We start from the raw sequence: 13,646 nt of genomic DNA on the forward strand, positions 1-13,646 counted from the left end.
AAACCAAGGTCTCCTGCATTGCAGGTGGATTCTTTATCAGCTGAGCTACCAGGGAAGCCACTAGAAGTAATATATGCAGTTAAAATTTGTTATCCAGGCATGGTTACACTGTCTGTCTGAAGGAGATACAAGAAGTTAAAATTTTTCTTACCCAATAAATGTCTTTACTTATTAACAAAACAAAATTGCTTTGTTGTTTTAAAAGAGCTAATATTCAGAGCACAATAGTTGATATTTTTTATTTGAAATCATATAAATAGATATTGATTACCTTCATCCTGTATTTGTACTGACTTGTTTTGGAAAATGGAAAACTAGTCATTCTATCTCTTAGATTGACCCCAAAAATGCAATAAAACAAACAAAAATCTTCCTGGGAATTTGTGCAAAGAGAATTTAAATGGAAGTTAGACAAGGATTTGTGTACATTATTGTGACAATCCTATTGAGAGGCAGCTTTGTATAGTTTTTAAAACCACAGGTTTTGGTGTCAAAATAACCTCAACCCCAACCAGTGCTCCACTATTCCCTAACTGTGCAACTTTGGAGGAGTCATAGCACCTCCCTGGGTCTCAATTTTCTCATCTATAATATGAGGATAACACCTATGCCACAGGACTATTTTGGAAATTAAGTGATGTGATATATGTATAATTGTTGTTGTTCAGTCACTAAGTCATGTCTGACTCTGCAACCCCATGGACTGCAGCACACTAGGCTTCCCTGTCCTTCACTGTCTCCTTAAGTTTGCTTAAACTCATGTCCATTGAGTTAGTGTTGCCATCCAACCATCTCATCCTCTGTCACCTCCTTCTTCTCCTGCCTTCAATCTTTCCCAGCATCAGGATCTTTTTCAATGAGTCAGTTCTTCACATACGGTGGCCAAAGTATTGGAGCTTCAGCTTTAGCATTAGCCCTTCCAATGAATATTCAGGGTTGATTTCCCTTAGGATTGACTGGTTTGCTCTCCTTGCTGTCCAAGGGACTCTCAAAAGTCTTCTCCAGCACCACAATTTGAAAGCATCAATTAGTTGGTGTTCAGCTTATGATCCAACTCTCACATCCATACACAACTGTTGAAATAACCATAGCTTTGACTACATGGACGTTTGTCGGCAAAGTGACGCCTCTGATTTTTAATAGGCTGTCTAAGTTTGACTAGTTGCCACATAAATTGAATTATTTATGATAATAATAGTGATAGTGACAAATTATATTTTAAGAATAACTATGTAACCAGTAGGCCACAGACTCTATTTCTAGGCTGCACAAGGGAATGTTCCCCAGAGTTAGGGCAGTACAGAGTCTGGTAGATAAGCATTCAGGTAGTGCCTTAGTCAAAGGCACTGCCTCCCTTTCATCTTAGACTTCTGTTAACTTGCATGAGTGTGTTAGAGCAGAAGCAGGGATCGTAAGGTTTCCAGATACATCTAGGAAGGTGAAAAGCAAGCTTTCCTACATGAGCACTGGCTCTTAAAGCTGTGTACACTGGAGTTCTCACACATATACACCTACACATACACAAACATGTGTGTGAATTTGTGTGTGCATATTCCTATACATATAAATGGGCTTCCCTGGTGGCTTAGAGAGTAAAGAATCTGTCTGCAATATGAGAGATCTGGGTTCTGTCCCTGGGTAAGAAGATCCCCTGGAGAAGAGAATGGCTACCCACTCAAGTATTCTTTCTTGGAGCATTCCATGGACAGAAGAGCCTGGTAGGTTACAGTCCATTGGGTCACAAACAGTCAGACACAACTGAATGACTAACACTTTCACATACATATAAGCATGCACATAACTGAGCCCTGGCCAGCCCTCACCTGCCCTGAGTCTCAGAACCCAATTTCTAACCTTCAAAGGGTGCTGGGAAGGGGATGGTGGGGGTATCAAGAATGTGTGCATTATTAATGGTGTATACACTGACATTACAGGGGTGTATGTGGGCATGAGAGTGGTGTGTACACAGCCAACACCGCTGCCTCATACGGGCTCCCCAGGTTGTACAATCATAGAAAGAAATTTTACTTAAGCAAGAAAATCTCTTATAATTCAACAAAGGCATTAAATGGGCAAGTGGTGGCCCTAGACCTGAGGCTAGACCTAGAAAGATGACATGACCCAAAAAGTAAGGGGCAGGAGAAGAACCTACAACCAGAGAAGCAGGCAAATCAGGCACCAGCTCACAAACTGGGCTTAGAGCAGCAGGACTACGGAAGGCAGGAAGCAAAGATCATGGAAGGGATCCTTGGGTACCTCTGAATAAACTTGTATCCTGCTGCCGCTTTCCCTGGCTGCCTCTGTTCAAATCCCTGTGCAGGCACTTACTACATGGTGATTATAAACAAGTTCTTTAAAAAGCAAGTGCTTCCAGTTTCTCATCTGCAAAATGGAGATCAAGATACTACATTTGTCGTAACGTTTGTTTATGTGTGATATGTGTTAAATTAATACATACAAAGCAACACATAGAAATAATCATTCAAGAAATGCCATTATCATCAGTGTCATTTTTATTACTATTCACAGACTTGTTGGCAAATTCTCAGCACCAAGGATTGTTTGCACTGAAGCAAGTCCTACTCCATGGCCATATTCATATCATGAGCAGTTTGGAAAAGCACCATCACATCTCTCCCAAACTTGTATATCCTAGAGGCTCTTCAAGTGGGACCAGAGAGCAGTGGAGAGGGAGGACAGGGCCTGACCCAACGGGTCCCAAAAGAAAACTCCCCGAACTTTTTCATCTCCTCCATTTTCCAAGTCAGTAGGCAGAGGATGATAGCCAAAACCATGAAGCCACGCCTCTAGGACCTTGGCCAGGTGCATGAAAATGAGCATACAGTGTGCAGTTAATCATGGAGAGTTTTTGCAGAGTTCTATACAGTACGGTAAAGCTTCTGACTGCAATGCAGGAGACCCGGGTTTGATCCCTGGGTTGGGAAGATCCCTGGGTTGGGAAGATCCCCTGGAGAAGGAAATGGCAGCCCACTCCAGTATTCTTGCCTGGAAAATCCCATGGACCATGGAGCCTGGTAGGGTACCATCCATGGAGTCACAAAGAGTCCGACACAACTGAGCAACGTCACTTTCACTTTCATACAGTACTACCACAACTACCAACTATGCATTAATACCAGAACATACTGAGGAAATTGTCCACAAAACCTTTTATTAAAACACAATGCAAAACATTGTCCCTAAACTCTTCTCTGGGACAAAAAGAAGAATGAATAAAACTGTTAAAAAGAGGTAAAAATAAAAAGTGGTAAAAACATTATTAAGATGCAAATCAGGAGCATCAATTTATCCCAAACTAAACCCAAACTAAAACACTGCTTCTCATTTAGGATTAACCATAAATAACACAAGAAGTTTCTAGAATTCCTTCAAGTCAAAATGAACCTAATGTAAAAGCACAAGATTATGATTCATAAATAAGCTTACTGGGACAAATGTGATGCACATCACAGCCAAGCTGGCATGACATCAAAAATAATGATGAATCACCACATATATGAACAGGGTATATTGCAGCTGCTGTCAGAGCAGCACAGTGTGTAGATACAAGCCAAGTAGTAATATTGTTTAAGTGTAGTCACTAGGCCCACTCTGCACCTGGTAATTGTGGCAGACACCTCAGATAGAATCTTTAATGACTATTCAAATGAAGATAGGATGATTGATGATATCCTTTCCCATTTTTAAAAGTACAAAATACAAAGCCAATACTACATAAATTCTTATACCTTGAAGACTGAGCAACAATGTCTCATTACAATATTTTCCTATAAACCATGCAGGCTTGCATGGGAAAAATAGCATAGCTCTGCCTATAACTCTGTTTCTGTGTATGTGTGTGAGAGAGAGAGAAAGAGAGAGGGAGGGAGGAAGGGAGGGATATGGGGTACCATCTACCTTATAAAGTCCTTTTAACTGAAAGTGACTGGTGCCATGTGTTCAAAGATATGTTTTGTTGCTTTAGAAATGAATGCAGTATTCCTAGGTAGCACAATGCCTATCACAGTTTACTTATCCAATAAATGGAGTAAAAGCGCAGAGTGTTGAAGGAAAGGCTGTACCTATTATCACCCAATTTCCTAGTGAGATATACAAAGTGGCAGAGCTAGAGCTGCATTCCAAGCATCCTACCTACTAAATACTTAGGTGAAAGTTTATGTATTAAATGCTATCTAAATCTTTTCCAAGAACTTCTCAAGTTTCTGTGGTATCAGAAGACAAGACACCAAATTCTGTTTCCATTAGGCAGTCATATTGAGTTGGTTTCAAATATAAAAAACAACTGAAGTATTTCTATTTGTCCAGCTGATTTCCACCATTTTCCTCTTGTAATTTAGGAAACTTTCTAAATTCACAGACTTCAGTCTCTTGAGTAATTTCATACTTCTGTTATGTACTTTACTAAATCCCATGGACAGAGGAACCTGGTAGGCTACAGTCCACGGGGTTGCAAAGAGTCGGACATGACTGAGCGACTTCACTAATATGCCCTACATCCTTCTCAGCTTCATTGTTCACCGCTAGCCATAATGTTATCCCCAATCAACAAGCCTTTTTAATATGTTGAACCTTTAGGGTTACTGATATGGGTTATAGAGTTGTAGAATAAAGTGGATATAGAAAAAAATTAATGTCATAAGTCATTTATATCCATTATTCTAATGGATTTTAAAACAATGAAATTATTTTTTATCAAGGCATATTGAAAATGCACACAGTTTAGAAGCCATTTGATTTTCACATACTCTATATTTTAACACTTAACAATATGAAAGCCTCAAAATGGCACATTGTCACAGTTGAAAATCACTTTAGAAACTCTAAACTACTAAATTAAGTGTGGGGTAGGCCACATACAATTATCTTTGGCATTGTAGGGCAGGATTGGTTCTCAAGGACTTAGATGACAGTATCATTACTTTTCTTAAAGTCTGAACTTCTCATGAAGTGTATTTCCAAACCAAAACGCTTACATTTGAGGCTAGATTGGTTTAAAATAATTATATTCTAATTCTTTAGAAGTTAGCCATCCTTTATGATTCAATTTCTTTATTTTCCTTATGTCTGTATACCCCTTCAAAGTGAGATTAGCCAAAATATAATATACTTCACTCTTCATGGTTTCTTGAAAGGGAATTTCTCCAGAGTCATTGAAAAGGGGAGAAAATAAGTTCTTCTAGGAAGTATGATTATTGGTACTAAGAAACTCAATAAAGGAAAGTTCAAAACATAGAATAATATAGAAAAATTAATGTAGGAATAAAATTATTAAACTAAAAGACTGAATTTTAAAACAATAGAGTTAAAATAAGTGAATGCAGATGTGAAAGCAGTTAAAATATATGCAGATGTGAATTAGAAATACAGAATACAAATAAATATGTTGAAAAGATTATAAGAACAAAGCACTCCTGAGCTATCTGTTGTATAATTACTATGAACCATATTGAAAATATTCCACCCCACTACTATGCCTTACAACATTTGCAATGGATCTGTTCATCCTTTGAAGCATTACCAACCTCAGTACACAAATTTGAGAAGCAAGGATATTTGATATTTGGCAAGCTTATGACCAGTTGATCCTTTCTTGAATATAATTCCTATATTTCTAAATCAACATTCTAATCTAGGCCCTTTCAGCTATTCATATTCCCCATGCATCATCCCAAGTCTGATAGGCACTTATCTTCTCTAACATACTCTTTCACTGCTCTTCTTCAATCTCATCTACTGTGTACCAAGGAACTTGCATTCTATAACAAACTTTCCAAAATCTTTCACCTGTTTAATATAATTTCCTTTTATTATATGTTTTAGTTTAAAATTTTTTATACCACTTGAAGTAGGTATTACTAATGCTCATCAACATTTCTTTTATTTTAATTGAAGTTTAGTTGATTTACAATGCTGTGTTAGTTTCAAGTATACAGAAAATTGATTCAGTGATTTTAAGATTCTTTCCTTTATAAAGTGAAAGTGAAAGTTGCTCAGTCATGTCCAACTCTTTGCAACCCCATCGACTATACAGTCCATGAAATTCTCCAGGCCAGAATACCGAAGTCGGTAGCTGTTCCCTTCTCCAGGGAATCTTCCCAACCCAGGGATCAAGCCCAGGTCTCCCACGTTACAGGCAGACTCTGTATCAGCTGAGCCACAAGGGAAGCCCAAGAATACTGGAGTGGGTAGCCTATCCCTTCACCAACGAATCTTCCCCACCCAGGATTCAAACCAGGGTCTCCTGCATTGCAGGTGGATTCTTTACCAACTGAGCTATCAAGGAAGCTCAATATTACAAAATATTGAGTGATGTTCTCTGTGCTATATGATAGGTCCTTGTTATCGAGTTTATATAGGGTAGGGCTTCCCTGATAGTTCAGCTGGTAAAGAATCCATCTGCAATGCAGGAGACCCCAGTTCGATTCTTGAGTGGGAAAGATCCACTGGAGAAGGGATAGGCTACCCACTCCAGTATTCTTAGGCTTCCCTTGTGGCTTGGCTGGAAAAGAATACAAAGTGATACAAATGTACTTATATAAAAAAACATAAATAGACCCACAGATGTATATACACATATGTACACAACTGTGTACAAATGTGTATATGTTAATCCCAAACTACTAATTTACCACCCCCCAACCCTTCCCCTTTGGTGACCATAAATTTGTTTTCTATATCTGTGGGTCTATTTATGTTTTATATATAAGTTCATTTGTATCTTTTTTTAATTCCACATTTAAGCTATAACATATATTTTGTCTTTCTCTGTCTGACTTGCTTCACTTAGTACAATAATCTCTAGCTCTGTCCATGTCACTGCAGATGGCATTATTTCATTCTTTTTTTATGCCCAATAAATATTCCGTTGCATGTGTGCTTAGTCACTCAGTTGTGTCCGACTCTGTGACCCCATAGATTGTAGCCAACCAGGCTCCTCTGTCCATGGGCTTCTCCAGGCAAGTGTACTGGAGGGGGTTTCCATTTCCACCTCCAGGAAATTTTTCTGACCCAGAGATCAAACCCAGGTCTCCTTCATTACAGGCAGATTCTTTGGCATCTGAGCCACCAGGAAAACCCATTCCATTGCACAGATATAGATAGATATAGATATAGATATAGATATAGGTAGCTACCACATCTTTATCCATTCCTCTGTCAGTGGACATTTAGGATGCTTCCATGTCTTGACTACTTCAAATAATGTTGAAACAAACATTGGGGCGGCATGTATCTTTTGGAATAATGGTTTTCTCCAGGTATATGTCTAGGAGTGGGATTACTGGCTCATATGTTGGTTTCAGTTGTCCCCACACTTTCTTGATTTTTCCATAATAACCCTCCTATGGTTATCTCTGCCTAATTTAAAGAATCTTTATTCTACCTCCAGTTCCTTGTCAGTATACATTTAGGTTTCATCCTCAGATGTTCCTAACTGATGAATATCATAAGGACATCCCCCTATCCCATATTCAAAGGAATCAATCATCTTCCTGATAAAATACATCTAAATTTCTAGCCAGAGCAATTAAAACAAGGAGGTATTATTGAGTTCCAAGCAAATTAAACTCTAAAGCACGTTGTCAAACAATGGACCAATGGAATAGAATTGAGAGTTCTTGTAAATTAGATTTTATTACAACATAGCCATTTCTTGTCTGTTCTTGTAAATTAGGTTTTATTAGAACACAGCCATTCCCATTCACTTATAGATTGTCCACAGCTGCTTCTACACTACAAAGCCACACTGAGTAGCTGTCACAAAGACCTTATGGCCCACAAAGCTAAAAAATTTACTATCTGATCCTTTACAGAAAAAGTTTGCCAACTGTTACTCTAAAAGCTATCTTGACCAGCAGGGCACAGCAGAATGAGGCAAAGAGAAGCTCTGAACAGGCCTACAATCTACAACCAAACCTCTTTAATAGTGAAAATTTCAATGAACTCTCTTTAGATTGAGGAGACATCAGAGTTAGATGGAGTAAAACAGTGCACATTAAAAGTATCTATAGATTTTATTATTTTATTTTAGGTAATCTTTAGGGTTTTTTATCTTTATTGAAGTATAGTTGATTTACAGTGTCTTAGTTTCAGGTGTACAGAAGAGTAAGTTACACAAATATATATAAACATATTCTTTATTTCTCTTCCATTATAGGTTATTACAAGATGCTGAGTAGAGTTCCCTGTGCTATACAGTTATATTTTAATACCAAAGTGGAAGGTGCTCAGTCATGTCTAACTCTTTCTGACCTCTTGGACTGTAGTCTGCCAGGCTCCTCTGTCCATGGAATTCTCCAGACAAGAATACTGGAGTGGGTTTCTATTCCCTTCTCCAGGAGATTTTCCTGACCCAGGGATCGAACTCATGTCTCCTACGTTGCAGGCAGATTTTTTACCATCTGAGCCACCAGGGAAGCCCAAACTCTTATTTTTGATCATCTTTCTTCAAAAGAGGTATTTGGTCTTAGAATGGAAATGAGAGGCAAAATTTATAAGAATTAACTTTGTAAATTCAATAGAATTATAATTTACATTTTGTTTTTAACTTTTTAGCCAATTTGAGCTATTGTAAAAATGTAATCTTGGAATTTAAAATTATAAATCTGTTACAGGATGAAAGTTACTCATATTCTCAAAAAAAGTTGAGAAGTCTGTTCACTGAAATGTCATAGGTAATAAAATCTGTGTTCTACCAAGTTGCACAGATGTAGATGCTTTTTAGAAAAAAAAATTCTATAAAATAAAAATGGATTTGTTTCTTTTTCATACATTTCAGTTCAGTTCAGTTCAGTCACTCAGTCGTGTCCGACTCTTTGCGACCCCATGAATTGCAGCACGCCAGGCCTCCCTGTCCATCATCAACTCCCGGAGTTCACTCAGATTCATGTCCATCGAGTCAGTGATGCCATCCAGCCATCTCATCCTCTGTCGTCCCCTTTTCCTCCTGCCCCCAGTCCCTCCCATTTACCACAGACTTATGAATCAAGATTGCTGGGAGAAATATCAATAATCTCAGATATGCAGATGACACCATCCTTATGGCAGAAAGTGAAGAGGAACTAAAAAGCCTCTTGATGAAAGTGAAAGTGGAGAGTGAAAAAGTTGGCTTAGATAAGAAAGCTGTGGTACATATACACAATGGAGTATTACTCAGCCATTAAAAAGAATACATTTGAATCAGTTCTAATGGGGTGGAAGAAACTGGAGCCAATTATACAGGGTGAAGTAAGCCAGAAAGAAAAACACCAATACAGTATACTAACACATATATTTGGAATTTAGAAAGATGGTAATGATAACCCTGTATGCGAGACAGCAAAAGAGACACAGATGTATAGAACAGACTTTTGGACTCTGTGGGAGAGGGAGAGGGTGGGATGATTTGGGAGAATGGCATTGAAACGTGTATACTATCATGTAAGAAATTAATCACCAGTCTAGGTTCAATACAGGATACAGGATGCTTGGGGCTGGTGCACTGGGATAACCCAGAGAGATGATATAGGGAGGGTGGTGGGAGAGGGGGTTCAGGATTGAGAACTCATGTACACCCATGGCAGATTCATGTCAATGTATGGCAAAACCAATACAGTATTATAAAGTAAAAATAAATAAATAAATAATAAAGAGCAAAAAAATTAATAATAAAATAAAATTTTAGGTCAATCTAAAGATAAATCAGGGAATGCTGATTTCTAGATATTGATCATATTGTAAATATATACTTTTATCATAGAAAATAAGAATAAAACATTTTGAAAGCAGTAAAAAAAAGTTGACTTAAAGCTCAACATTCAGAAAACGAAGATCACGGCATCTGGTCCCATCACTTCATGGGAAATAGATGGGGAAACAGTGAAAACAGTGTCAGACTTTATTTTGGGGGGCTCCAAAATCACTGCAGATGGTGACTGCAGCCATGAAATTAAAAGACGCTTACTCCTTGAAAGTAAAGTTATGAGCAACCTAGATAGCATATTCAAAAGCAGAGACATTATTTTGCCGACTAAGGTCCATCTAGTCAAGGCTATGGTTTTTCCTGTGGTCATGTATGGATGTGAGAGTTGGACTGTGAAGAAGGCTGAGCACCGAAGAATTGATGCTTTTGAACTGTGGTGTTGGAGAAGACTCTTGAGAGTCCCTTGGACTGCAAGGAGATCCAACCAGTCCATTCTGAAGGTGATCAGCCCTGGGATTTCTTTGGAAGGAATAATGCTAAAGCTGAAACTCCAGTACTTTGGCCACCTCATGTGAAGGGTTGACTCATTGGAAGAGACTCTGATGCTGAGAGGGATTGGGGGCAGGAGGAGAAGGGGACGACAGAGGATGAGATGGCTGGATGGCATCACTGACTCGATAGACGTGAGTCTGAGTGAACTCTGGGAGTTGGTGATGGACAGGGAGGCCTGGCATGCTGCGATTCATGGGGCCCCCAAAGAGTCGGACACAACTGAGCGACTGAACTGAACTGATTCTCTCATTACAATATGAAATCTTCCAAAGGAGGGAAACCGTCAGGTTTTAAATAACTTCTTTAAGATAATTATTTAGTTACTTAAAGTTACTTTGGAAACAAAAATTGTTTTTGAAAGAAAAATGGCTTTGCCTTTTCTCCTTGAGGTAAGATAAACATAATTATCAAAAAGCACAGTAATATGAAAAGCTTAAGTGTTTTATATAAATGTTTTTTAAATGTTAACAATTTTTACTTAAGTTTTCCTGAGATATAATTACCAAATATATAATTTATCCATTTAAAGTTTTCAATTCAATGTTTACAGTCATAGTATTATACAACCATCATCATAATTTTAAAACATTTTTCTCCCTCTGGAAAAAAAAAAGCCTATCTTATCCTCACTATTTTCCACTCACTCCACTCTCAGACTCAGATAACCACAAATCCATTTCCAACCTCCACAGATTTGCCTGTTCTGGATATTTCATAGGAATGGGATCATATAATATGTGGTATTTTGTGACTATTTTTTCTCTTAGCATGTTTTCAGGTTTCATCCATTTTGCATCATATATTAGTGTTTTATTTCTTTTTACTGCTGGATAATATTCTGCTATATGGCTATGCACATTTTATTTTCCCTTTCATCAGTGAATAGATGTTTGAATTTCTATTTTTTGGCTACTATGAATAATGCTGCTCTGAAATTCATGTACAGGCTTTTTTTATGTGAACATATGTTTTCATTTAATTTGGGTCCATGTGCATGCATGCTAAGTCACTTCAGTCATGTCTGACTCTCTGCGACCCCATGGACTGTAGCCAGCCAGGCTCCCCTGTCCATGGGATTCTCTAGGCAAGAATATTGTAATGGGTTGCCATTGTCTCCTCCGAGAGATCTTCCAACCCAGGGATCCAACCCACATTTCTTCATTTCCTGCAATGGCAGGCGGGTTCTTTACCACTAGCACCACCTGGAAAGACTTTGGGTCCATAATTTAAAAGAAAAAAAGGAATTGCTAAGTAATACAAGAACCGTGTACTTAACATTTTGAGGATATGCCAGACTTTTCCAAAGAGCTACACTTTTTTACATTCCCACTAGCAACATATGAGGGTTCCAGTTTCTTCACATTCTCACCAAGATTTGCAGTTGTCTTTTTATTATAGTCATCCCTTAACTATGAAGTTTTATCTCACTGGAGTTTTGATTTGCATTTCTCTAGTGACTAATGCTACTGAGCATCACTTCAAGTGCTTACTGGCCATGAATCTTCTTTGGATAAATGACTATTCAGATGCTGTGTCCATTTTTTAATTGGCTTACTAAGCCTTCCATGATTAAATTATGAGTTCTATGTATACTGGATATGTTTCATATTACATAATTGATTTGCAGAAATTTTCTCCCATCCTGTAGATTGTATTTTCACTATCTTGATGGCATTATTTTCAGCATATAAAAAAATTAAATTTTGATGTAGTCCAGCTTATCTGTTTTTTCGTTTGTCATTTGTGCTTTTAGTGTTCTAGAAAAGAAACCATTCCCTAACCCAAGGTCATGAAAATTTCCTCCTATAACTTCTTCTAAGAGTTTTATAATTTAAATGTGTATATTCAGGTCTACAATCCATTTTGTGTTATTTTTGTGTATGGTATGAAATAGGGGCCCAACTTCATTTTTCTGCACGTGAAAATCCAGTTTCTTGGCACTATTTGTTCAAAATTATTCTTTCTCTGATTGAATTGTCTTAGCAACGTTGTCAAAAATCAGTTGACTATAAATATAAGACTTTATTTCTGAACTCTCAGTTCTATTCCATTGGTCCATATATCTATCCATATGCCAGAACCACATTGCCTTGATGATTGTAGTTTTGTGGTAAGTTTTAAAATCGTGAACTGTTAATGCTCTAGAATTCCTTTACAAAATTGTTTTGGCTATTCTGGGTCTCTTGCATTTTTATAAGAATGTTGGGATCAGGTGAGAGTAGGGCTCTTCTCTTTGAGCAGTAGCTAAGTGGAAAAAAGAGAGAGCCAAATCTCTCCATGTGCCTACAACTGAAGCCGTGAAGGATGATAAGTGGCAGCCTGTTCCTCCAGGGGTTAAACTTTAGCCCAAGCTGGGGGCTGGAAGGAAAGAGTCTTCTTGACTGTGCACAGCTGGGATAGAGTTTTTATAGCATGGCTAGAGTGTAGGTGGACAGCTGTGTCAGGGAACAAGACATGACTTCAATGCCACAATTCTATTCTTCCTAAGATCTAGTAAGTAGATTTTCTCTTTTTAACTTTTATTGGCATATAGTTGCTTTATTAATACAGTGTTCTGCTAGTTTCTGCTGTACAGCAAAGTGAATTAGCTATCCATATACATATATCCCCTCTTTTGTAGATTTTAATATTTTTCCATTCTCTACATGTCTTAAAAGAACTTTCATTTTTTAATCATTTTGATCAGTTAAACTGCTGTTTGCTAAGGAAAGAGACTACAAGCTCCTTACTCTGCCATTCTAGAAATCTTTACAATTATTCCATATTTTTTTAAATCATCCTAATGATTATAACATCATTTTTACTTGAGGAATAGCTGATATTATTTCCATTTTTCAATTAAGGTAAAACAGCTTAAATGTAGAAATAAAGATTGTGCAGCAGGAAATAAAACATATGTTTCCCAACCAACTGGTTTCATCAATTCAAGCTACCTCTGTGGCGGAGTAAAAAGTATCTCTGTCTGGATAAAAAGCTCAATGAATTTACTTTATCTTCTAAAAGACATATGATTCTATGATCCCATGTTTTTATTCCGTCATGACAATGTAAGAGCTTTAGAAAGACAGCCAGAACTAGACAGGTAGCAATTTTGTCAAATGTTGGCAAGTTATACTACTTTATTATATTTAGTAGGACTCCTCCTTAATAGAAAACATTCTAGAAACAAATAAACTGGTGGTAATAGACAAAATTGAAAATGTAGTAAAATATTCTAATATTTTTTCTATTGGTTACATGTTATACAATTTAAAGAAAGCAACAACATAAAACCACAGATACATATAGACAGCTAAACTCATAGGGCACCCAGCTACTTGGACAAAAACCGTACCATCCATCCAAGACCAAATTATGATGGAGGAACTTTTTTCTTCTTCAGTGCCCTTTTTCA

The 13,646-nt window shown here is 37.5% G+C and overlaps 1 pseudogene; it reads right to left on the reverse strand.

The window, feature by feature from the left end:
- The window catches only part of LOC132660034 (craniofacial development protein 2-like), a 112,700-nt pseudogene that overhangs the window by 98,953 nt on the left and 101 nt on the right, over window positions 1–13,646 (reverse strand).

This window comes from Ovis aries, chromosome 6 (genome assembly GCF_016772045.2).
Source record: "Ovis aries strain OAR_USU_Benz2616 breed Rambouillet chromosome 6, ARS-UI_Ramb_v3.0, whole genome shotgun sequence".
Classification (NCBI taxonomy): Eukaryota; Metazoa; Chordata; class Mammalia; order Artiodactyla; family Bovidae; genus Ovis; species Ovis aries.